The sequence below is a fragment of the Budorcas taxicolor genome, chromosome X (assembly GCF_023091745.1).
Source record: "Budorcas taxicolor isolate Tak-1 chromosome X, Takin1.1, whole genome shotgun sequence".
In the NCBI taxonomy this organism is placed as follows: domain Eukaryota; kingdom Metazoa; phylum Chordata; class Mammalia; order Artiodactyla; family Bovidae; genus Budorcas; species Budorcas taxicolor.
Genome location: NC_068935.1, coordinates 111,661,339 through 111,672,641, shown reverse-complemented (window position 1 = coordinate 111,672,641; position 11,303 = coordinate 111,661,339). Strand labels below are relative to the sequence as shown.

The 11,303-nt window shown below is 41.1% G+C and overlaps 1 protein-coding gene and 1 pseudogene across 1 annotated transcript in view; one reads left to right on the top strand and one right to left on the bottom strand.

The window, feature by feature from the left end:
• DMD (dystrophin) overlaps nucleotides 1-11,303 on the bottom strand; it is a 2,235,978-nt gene that overhangs the window by 1,160,178 nt on the left and 1,064,497 nt on the right. The gene's annotated exons all lie outside the window — the stretch shown is intronic.
• LOC128070129 (serine/arginine-rich splicing factor 2-like) lies at nucleotides 8,238-8,869 on the top strand (annotated as a pseudogene).

Genomic DNA, 11,303 nt, shown 5'->3' with positions numbered 1-11,303 from the left:
AGTAGTTCCTGCAATCCCAAATGCCTTAAGAGTTGTAGTAGAAGTCCACCCAGCAAGAGCTATAAACTGAGAAAATGGCAGCCACTGCCAATCCAAAGTTTTGGAGAGGGTGCATCATAGAAATGAATACCCTTACCTTCTTTCCTCCTGACTTCTAATCTTTTGTCAGTAGTTCACATTAGCCAAATCTAACCTGAAGGACTGATGCTAAAGCTGAAGCGCCAATACTTTGGCTACCTGATGGGAAGAACTGACTATTGGAAAAGACCCTATTGGCCAGTACAAAAATTTTTCCTTATCATTTTCCATCCTGGTGAGAGTACATAATATTACAACCTATAGCAACAATCATCACTTTGTACAATGTGCAACCTGTTCAAATGCAGGTAGTGTTATGTATAAAGCTGCTCTAAACATTTAAAGTCAGAAACATCACTGACTTTTATTTTCTATGTGACTTGCTGGTAGCCACAGTATTTGCACATAACTACAAAATATAAATGGGGAGTGGTGGTGAAGTTTTTAAATTCACCTTTCAGCTAGCATATTTTTCACATAGCAGATATCTGCACGGCCATACATGAAGATTTAGGTCAAACCTCTGAAACTGACATCAACTAATACTGAAATTTGTTTGAATATTCTGATTTTTATTAAGCATTTCTGATACCAGGTGTACTTCATCTACTGTGAGTAGAAAAATTATTAAAGTCCTTGGTTTTCATACTATCCTAACAGGTTCCAGTCTTCCAAAGGATGGTAATTGCTTAATTAATGCTTCAGTACATTCACATACACCTTCTGTGGTTGACAGAATTCTGAGATGACGCCTAATGATCCTCGTAGTAGCCCTTCTCCTTGAGTATGAGACCTGTAAATGTGATGGAGTATCGTTCCCATTATCAGATTATGATAAACAGCACAGTTGATTGGGAAATTATCCAGAGTGAGCATGTCCCAATCAGGTGAGCACTTAAAAGGCACAGAGAGGACTTCTAGTCCATATAAGATGGTTTATGCTCCTCTTGCCCTGCTCCCCATTTACAAGCCCAACTATATATCCTGGAAACAATATGAGACAACCAAACGTGAGCTCTGAAAGGTCTAAAGAAGAAGGTGAATTGGCTAGGGACCCTTAGAATGACTGAGCAACTTCATGTCAGGGCACCTTATGACCTCTACCAAGAAGAAATGTGACCTAAACCCAGCATTCCCTCTAAACTTAGTAACAGGAAGTGTCTCAAATGGGCTCTTCCTCCATCACATCAAATAGGAATCCCACAAATACCAAATGAGCACTGCAGAACCTAAAAGAGGGAACAATTAAAATCCCTGCTGACAATAAATGCCCAGATAAAGTGATCCCCCCACTCGGCCTGAGATTCCCCTTCACCACCCATACACACCAGTGGCTCCTTAGCCAGAAAAAGTGATCCCACCACAAAAAGCGCACACTTGGAAAATGCTCTCCTCCTCAGAAGGGCCTGAGACTCCTCTCCCCTATCCAGAGACATTAGGAAACGTCCTGGTACCTCCACAGAAAGTTTTCAACCTGGTAAGTACCCTTCATTCTCTACAGTCAGGGGAGAACCTGTCACAAGTGCCTGGCACAGGAAGTACTCTTCATCAAGTGGTCCAGCGAGTCCCTTCCCCCACCAGCAGCACCAAGTGGCCGATCCTGGGGAAGCTGCTTCTGACCCCATAAGCAGCATGAGCAGGGACCAGAAGTAGCTCCACCTGCACAACACAAAAGGCACCATATAGGTTCTGAAAACGAGACTGCCATGGAACCATGGTCCTCAAAAGTTGAGGAACTATGTGCCAAACCTATAAAAATGAAAGGCCTGCTAAAATAAAAACAAAACAACTTTAAACAGGGACCAAAGTATCCTAACATAATAGCCAAAATGTCCAAAAAACAATAAGATATCACTACTCATACCATAACGACTTGATACATAACAACTTGAATAAGAAATGACAAATGATGCCAAATCAGGATGAGTTAGATGTTAGAATTATCTTACAAGTATTTAAATGCTGAGTTCAGACCTTTATGACCTTGAACAGAGAACCAAGCCACTCCATGGCAGTATCCCAACCTACAGAACTGTGAGCTATTAAAGGGGGGTTGTTTTAAGCCACCACGTTTGTACGAATTTCTTATGCAGCAAAAGAAAACTAGGACAATGTCTTATCTAGGATCCATCCTGTACCCAGAAAATGATTATAATGAGTCCGCGACGGTCACAAAGATTAGGACATGACTTAGCAACTGAAGAGGAACAAGACAAGTAAATGCCTTAAATGTCTTAGTTCCAGGCCTATTATGACATCATAATCTGCCATTTTTACCAAGAACGGAATCCCTAATTCCTGCTACTGAAGCTCTTAGAAGACAACATGCTTCCTGCTCGAACAACCACCAATATCTCATAGCTCTAACTTGACTTCATATTACCCTCTCTCATTCTACCAGCATATGCTGCTTTTATCATACACCTAACTTAACATGTTGACTTTCAAACTACATAGCTACTTAGTTTGTCTCAACACAGTTGCTGAGTAGTATTATTAACATAATAATAATAATTATTATTATATATTGATCTTCCAAATCATAGTTCTTTCTATCTGCCCTGACAAATCAGAAATTACGATTTATACCAGAATCATCTGAGCTCCACCTGATCTGTTTTTTCCATTACAGTGCATCAGTTTAAATACACAGCATCAAGTACTGTGATTGTGAACATTAATATTTCTATCTTAAGAATTTTCTCTGTGTTTTCTTTCTAGGTTTTAAAATATTTATTTATTTTGGCCTAATTCAAAAACAAACTAACAATCTTATCTGAATAACAAATACTTTTTGAAAGTAGTTATAGCCTATGGATAGATTTTTGATAGCAATATCAAGTATCAGTTCAGTTCAGTTCAGTTCAGTCGCTCAGTCGTGTACGGCTCTTTGTGACCCCATGAACCACAACACGCCAGGCCTCCCTGTCCATCACCAACTCCCGGGGTCCACCCAAACCCATGTCCATTGAGTCGGTGATGCCATCAAATCATCTCATCCTCTGTCGTCCCCTTCTCCTCCTGCCCTCAATCTTTCCCAGCATCAGGGTCTTTTCCAATGAGTCAGTTCTTTGCATCAGGTGGCCAAAGGATTTCAGCTTCAGCTTCAGCATCAGTCCTTCCAATGAATATTCAGGACTGATTTCATTCAGGATGGGATGCAAGGAGATCCAACCAGTAGGACACGAATCTAAGTCCCTCCAAACTAGTTCAGCATCCTCTCCTTTCTGACATAAATCAGATCCAATTTTCATGAAGAATATATGTCTTGTTCTGACGAAACTAATTTATGTAAAGGCAGAGTCCTTTAAATCACTGGTTCCCAACCTCTAGGCATCAGACCAGTACCTCCTCTTAGATCAGCAGTGGCATTAGACTAAAAATAAAGTGCACAATAAATGTAATGCACTTGAATCATCCCAAAGCCATCCCCCTGACCCCAGGTCTGTGGAAAAAACTGTCTTCCATGAAATCGGTCCCTGATACCAAAATGGTTGGGGACTGCTGCTTTAAATGGATAAAAGTGCATACAATTTTTAGCATTTCTGACATGTACACTCTTATTTTTATTAATTGGGAGAAACTATCAAGGCTATGGTCTTTCCAGTGGTCATGTATGGATGTGAGAGTTGGACTGTGAAGAAAGCTGAGCGCCAAAGAATTGATGCTTTTGAACTGTGGTGCTGGAGAAGACTCTTGAGAGTCCCTTGGACTGCAGGGAGATCCAATCAATCCATCCTAAAGGAGATGAGTCCTGAATGTTCATTGGAAGGACTGATGCTGAAGCTGAAACTTCAGTACTTGGGCCACCTGATGCAAAGAACTGACTCATTTGAAAAGACCCTGATGCTTGGATAGATTGAGGGCAAGAGGAGAAGTGGACAACAGAGGATGAGATGGTTGGATGGCATCACTGACTCAATGGTGATGAGTTTGGGTAAACTCCAGGAGTTGGTGATGGACAGGGAGGCCTGGCGTGCTGCCATCCATGGGGTCACAAAGAGTTGGACACGACTGAGTGACTGAACTGAACTGAACCGATGCATCAATTTGGGCTCCCCTGGTGGCTCAGACGGTAAAGAATCCGCCTGCAATGTGGGAGACCTGGGTTCCATCCCTGGGTTGGGAAGATCCCCTGGAGGAGGACATGGCAATGCACTCCAGTATTCTTGCCTGGAGAGCCCCCATGGACAGAGGGGCTTGGCAAGGTACAGGCCATAGGATTGCAAAGAGTCAGGCAGGAGTGAGGGACTAAGCACAGCACATCCATCAGTTCACCTTTACCTGGGAATAGTTTCTCTTAGGGAAACTGAGGTAATTAAGAACTAAAATCCTTTCTATTGAGAAAGTGATAAAGGAGTTTAAACAACTAAAAAAATGCATATTATGTGTCCCTCAGTGGACCATGACATAATTCTGTCAAACTTTGAAACACCTCAAAGAAAGTCAATGAATACATGGAGGACTAGACTGTAAGTTATTTACTGCAAGATGATTAGCAAAACTATCACCTGGAGTATTTTGGAAAATGGCAAGTGGACCTAGTAAACTCATGAATCTGGCTAAGGAGATGTCTAGAAAGAGTGAAAAAAAAATGATTGACTTCTTTAAATGCCTCTGATACTATAAGAAAGAGATAAACTAAAGAAGGAATTATTCAGTTTTAGAAAAGAATGTACATAAAACATAGAATGCCCAGGATAGACTTCCAAGCTAAGAAAAGAATCAACGTTCAACGACTTCAGAGCAAAAAGTAAAACCTGGAAAAGTAAAATGTAGTCTCAGGGTAAAGAAGTAAAGTAAAGGAGCTATACAATCCTTGTTTAAGGTCTTAGAATGATTTCAGAGCATTCCTCTCCATCTCTCTTTGCTAGGCCACCTACATTCGCCTCAGACAGAGGTGGCCCAAGGTAGATAAGATCTTATCTTAGAAATGTGAATGTAGATTTTGTTTAATGGAGTGAACACCCAATAAGAATCTCAGGCAAGCCCAATAGAGAGTGGGGGTGGGAGGGAGAAAGGGAGAGGGAAATTTTGTGCTTGTTAGAAGCACCATGAGATAAGACTAAAAGGGACAGACGCAGTTCAGAATGAAAAGAATACTTGGTACCCTCAACATTGTGCACACATTAAGAAAACTACTTAGCTACAAACACAGACCTTTTAAGGAAGACAGGATGATTCAATGGCACCCCACTCCAGTCCTCTTGCCTGGAAAATCCCATGGACGGAGGAGCCTGGAAGGCTGCAGTCCATGGGGTCGCTAAGAGTCAGACACGACTGAGTGACTTCACTTTCACTTTTCACTTTTCATGCATTGGAGAAGGAAATGGCAACCCACTCCAGTGTTCTTGCCTAGAGAATCCCAGGGACGGGGGAGCCTGGTAGGCTGCCGTCTATGGGGTAGCACAGAGTCACATATGACTGAAGCAACTTAGCAGCAGCAGGATGATTCAGATGGACACACTGAAGCAACTGAGCATGCATGCATGTATTGGAGAAGGAAATGGCACCCCACTCCAGCATTCTTGCCTGGAGAATCCCAGGGACAGAGGAGCCTGGTGGGCTGCCTTCTATGGGGTTGCACAGAGTTGGACATGACTGACGCGACTTAGCAGCAGCAGGATGACTCAAAGGCTGAACTAAGATATTAAAGGACTAATTGGTGACCCAAGAATGGGCCTGGGCCCTAAACCAAGAAACTGGGATCAAAAGCCCATTAGAATTTTAAAATTACTGTGAACTGTTCCTCCTTTTGAATAGAACTGTCAACTAAGGCCATCCTATGTTCATCTTAGGGCTTCCCTGGCGGCTGAGATGGTAAAGAATTGTCTGCCAGTGCAGGAGACTGGGGTTTGATCCCTGGGTTGGGAAGATCCCCTGGAGAAAGAAATGGCAATCCACTCTAGTATTCTTGCCTGGAGAATACCATGGACAAAGGAGCCTGGCAGGCTACAGTACATGGCATTGCAAAGAATCAGACATGACTGAGCAACTAAGAGTTTCAGTTTCATGCCCATCTCAGTCTTATATGTGGGATAACCTCTCATTTTATCCCACAGGTCTTCTGTTTAAGAGGAATAAAACTCGAGGAAATACACCTGAAGTGTTTTCTATATCCAGACCTAATTAAAATGACAAAGTCCGAGATGGTCATATGTTATCATAAGAAAATAAGAGCTTAATGGTCTTGAAAGGGGGTGGATGTACTTTTCAATGTGAGAATGTTGATATTATCTGTCCAGGGAATTGTCTATGGTAGACTAAAAATGGCCACAAACCCTCACACTTCTTCAGTGAGAGACCCTTTTTTCCTTCCTTTGAACCTAGTCTGGCCCACGGTTGCTTTGGCAATGGAATCTCATAGAAGAGACGCAGAACTGATGCTAAATATCGGCCTGGTCCTAGACTTTAAGAGGACTGATGCTTCTGCTACGGTCTCTTATAAACCTGACCATTATCTAAGAAATCTAACTAGAGCAGAAATCTGCCAGACTGCACGGAGAGGCTCTGATAAAGGGGCTGGGGCGGGGGGGATGGGAACCAGCTAACACCCAGTAGTTCCAAGAGAGCCATCCCAGTCGCCCTAGCTAATTCAGTGGATACAGTGAAGAAACGAGTCCTACAGTCTACTGCCTGGATTTCAGTGTCTTAGAATTATGAGATAAAATAATGATACAAAATTTAGCCACTAAACTTTGATGTAGGTTGCTATGCAGTAGTGGAAAACCAGAACACATACATAGGAATTAATAACGTGCAGAAGATGCAGTGACTTTTGTTGGGGCTCAGGGCCCCATATGCCTCAATAGCATATTGATTATTTTAAATCACATCTATTTAAGAAACGGCCAACAAAAGGGACACTTAAGACCTTTCTCTTTCTCTCTCTGAAAGCAGGAGATGAATCTCTCCCTGCATCTAGAGGCTGAAGGACACCCTTATCGCCAGAGAGAGAGAGTTTGGTCTGAAAGCCTGTATTCACAAACCTTGTTACTTCTTTAATTGACTACCCCAAGCCCACACTGTTTTAAGTCCTCTCTAATTAACCACCCAAAGCCTAAATTCTTTGCCCTGTCAATTCCTCATAAATTTACTGTTTACCTAAAGAGTATAACAGTTGCCTGCTTTGGCTACTTCTTAGGTGCCATTTCTGTGAGACTTCTGTGCACAAGAACTAAAGTGTTCCTTTTTCTCCTGTTAATCTGCCTTATGCTAATTTTCTTATCAATCCAGCCAATAGAACTCAAGAGGGATAGAGGGGAAAATTTCCCTCTCCTTGAGGGAAAGAGTACATAATGCTCACTGAAGGTGAGAAATAATTAATAAAATACTATTTTCTACCCCATTACTGTCAAGCTCACTTATTAGAGCCTAATAGACATGATTCATGAGAAAAGATGCCTTGCCAACAATCTGATGAAATATAATTATTAATTCTAAAAGCATTTTTTAATGAAAGTCATATCAAATGAATTTACTCCATCAAAAAGTATATCTAGTTAACCAATAAGAAAACAGTAAATTTTAGTAATCTGAGTTATATTCAATTATGTAATTTGGAATGACAGATCATAACTTTGACTTCTATTTTTTTATTTTTTTCAAGCAGAATAAGAGCTCTCATACTGCATTTCTGATTACAGCTCATACCCTGTAGGTGGCTCTCATGGTCTCCTGCTTGTCAGTGTTACTGAATCAACCTATCTTTTCATGATCTGTTTTGAAACTTTGTTTCTGTCTTCAGTAAACAAATAGTTTGAGCATACATGAATCAGCACTGCCATGTACTTAGTCACATAATTACATCTATACGTATATACTTTTGCCCATAATTAAAACTGGGTGCTTAGACATGTACAGGAAAAATCATAAAATGATGTTATGGTCATGAACTTTCACTTTAACAAAAGGAAAACTGGTACAGAGCTGTTCCTCCAGCAGTCTGAACTCTGGAGACAATCCGCGTGGACCGAACGTTCAACATTCGGGGGTGTCTAAGCAGCCACCGGCTGAGTCAACTGACGCAAAGAGGCAGAGTCTTCAGGCTGAACAAGGCCAAGGCAAACTTAGAGCCTGCGTCGTCCTCGCAGCCTTCGCAGACTGCAGCTAGCTCAGAATTCAGTTTGCGGGGGCTCCCCGCTTAGCTCGCAAAGGTCATGAGTTACAGCCGCCCTCCTCCCAACGTGGACGACTTGATCTCCCTCAAGGTGGACAACCTGACCAACCGCATCTCACACCGCACCCTGAGGCGCATCTTCGAGAAGTATGGGCCCGTCGGCGATGTGTACATCCCCCGCGACCGCTTCACTCTAGAGTCCCGCGGCTTTGCTTTCGTCCGCTTCCAGGACAAGCGCCACGCCGAGCAGGCCATGGACGCCCTAGACGGGGTCATGCTGGATGGTCGTGAGCTGCGGGTGCAGATGGCACGCCACGGTCGCCTCCTAGATTTCCACCAAGGCCGCAGCCAGGAAACTCCACCCCTGAGTCAAGCATGCCAGAGCCACAGCTTGGTCGCTGCCGCAGGTCCCGCACCAGGAGCCGATCGCCATCTCAGGCCCGATCTCACTTCAGCTGTTCAAAGCGTCCATCTCGCTCCTGTGATAATTCTCCATCATCCTCGAGATCAAGTTCTCCTGGAAGGACCAAGTCCTCCTCAGAGGCCAGATCTTCCTCAGCAACCACGTCTAGGTCTAGATCCAGAAGCCTTCCACCAGGAAGAAAGTACAGGTCCTGAGGACAATCGAAAAATCCCTCCAGGTTTCCAGAAGAGGAAGGAGCGGTGTCATAGTAGAAAAATAATTAACGAACAACCTGAAAACTAGGAGTGGGGGGGGGGGGTGTGGAAGGGAATGAGGGGGACAGCGGAAGGAGAGGAACCACATCTCAGGTGATCAGACAGTCTTTGAAATTAGCCACTATCTGTTGAAAAGGTTATTCTTAACACATTGTGTAACTTTTTACTTGTTTCGAATTTTGCCTCAAGCGGTAAACTTCATTTCATAATGTTTTTTTTTTGTTGTTGTTGTTTCTTTTATTCACATATCTTTTAAGTTTGTGAGATGAACAACTTTGTTACTGGTTTGAATATTTGAGGTAAAGTTTCATTTATCTTTATATACTGCATTTTCTTTGACAGGAAATAGATTGTTATCTAATTTGTGGCCTCTGGACTTAAGAAAATGTGTGTAGCCTTTTCTTTCTGAGTAGTCAAAGACTGTCTAGTGATTGACTCTTCATTGCCATCATTCTTTTAAAAATAAAGACCTACTTGAAGTTATTATAAGTGTATGTACATGTGTTATTTACCTTTGGACTTAAATGGTAATCTGGATCTGCATCGATACAGAGAAATTTAGGGTGAAAATAATTTTTTAAAGAATTATTTATCAAACATATTTCTAGTTTCATGTATTTGTGTGCAGTAGACACAGTTGTACAACAGTTGGGCAATGATGGCTAACTGTTAAGGTGGTGTTTTGTAGGACAGAATGTTTGGCTACTTCACGTTTTCTGCCGATTTCTCCTATGTAAAGATAATGTGCTATGCAGAAACAAATGGTTATCCAGTTTGTTAAAAAGCTTGACAACTGTACTTGCAGCTACCCAGGCCCAGGCCTCACATATATAAGGGAGCCTACAGTGAACACATCTAGCAGGGGAATGTAAAAGTAAATGTGTCTTTATTTTTTCCTTTCCCACCCAAAATGGTCAATCTGACCATCTTCAGTTATGAACTTAAATATGAAAGATGCTAAGAATTTGTTATTTTCTAAGTGCTAATAACATGCTATATCTTTTTGTTTATATATGTACTATATTTTTATGAACAAACATTTTTCCTGGTGTTTTAAAAACTTTTGTTGTGAGTATATTCTCATTCATAAAAGTATGAAACAGAAAAGGTAATTGAGGTCATACATCTCACATGTGTTATAAACAAAGATATCAAAACAATTGAGTATCAACTTTCAGAGATCCAAGGTATAAATATAATTTAGCAAGTTAAAATCAGTGTCACACACATCTGCTACTACCTTATGGCTTTGATCCCCAAGCTGGGTATGACTTCACTGTGGCTCTGCTCTGAGTCTATTTGAATTGTCTTCTTTGGCTCAATACTCTATTTTAACTTACTAGCTTTGAATGAATATTTTGGGAGACAGTTAATCCTAGCTTGACTTTGGAATTTATCTCAGCATTACTGGTCCTAACTGTAGCCCCACTCAACCTTTCCTCTTTAATTCATGGTTGCCAATTTGATACTCTGTTTCAGATATTATTTCCTTTTTTTATTTTCCAGTTTTATTGAAAAATAATTGACATACATCCCTGTATAAGCTTAAGGCATGCAGAATGATGGTTTGACTTATATATCTCCAGAAATGATTATCACAATAGGTCCAGCTAACATCCACTTAACTCCAGTTCCCCACCCCCCACTCCTTATCCCTCCTTCTCCTACCTCTGGTAGTCTGATGTCTTTTTCAATGAGCTTGGTTTTTCAGTTTTGACTTTTTTTTTCTTAGATTACAAATAAAGTGCGATAATAAAATATTTGTCTTTCGCTGTTTTATTTTCAAGTCTCACTGCCCAATACTGTTTGTCTGAGAAACTGACTGAATCAAACCATGAAAAATAGATTCAATTTTCACATATTAGAATTTAAGAAACTGGAGTCTGGAAAGAATAAGTATTAGGGCAAATAATAGATTAATGATTAGACTTCAACCGAGGTCTCTAAATTCTCAACTCAGTCCTCCTTCCTGTATATTGAACTGCCTCAGTATATTGCCTTTCAATACACTGAATTGAAATGAGGTTTGGGAACATCAATTGTGATATTTGGGAACAAATATTAAAAACAAGACTCTAAAGAAAAGACTACTTTGAGAAACATTTTTTCAGTGAGTAGCTCAGCTGGATACTAGTCACAGAGACCTATTTCACTGAAATTTTGAAAGTTCTCTGCAGTATGAATGCACTTTACTTCAAACTTTGAAGTCCTATAACACAGTAGTTATTGTCTACAACTGATTTAGTCAGTTTCTCAGATAAAGAGAATTGGGCAGTGAGAATTGGAAATAAGACAGAGAAAGTCAAACACTTTATTATTTCACTTATGTGTGGAATCTAAAAAAAAACAAAAAACAAAAACAATAAAACAAGCTCACTGAAAAAGAGATCTGACTAGTGGTTACCCGAGGTAGGAGAAGGAGGGGTGG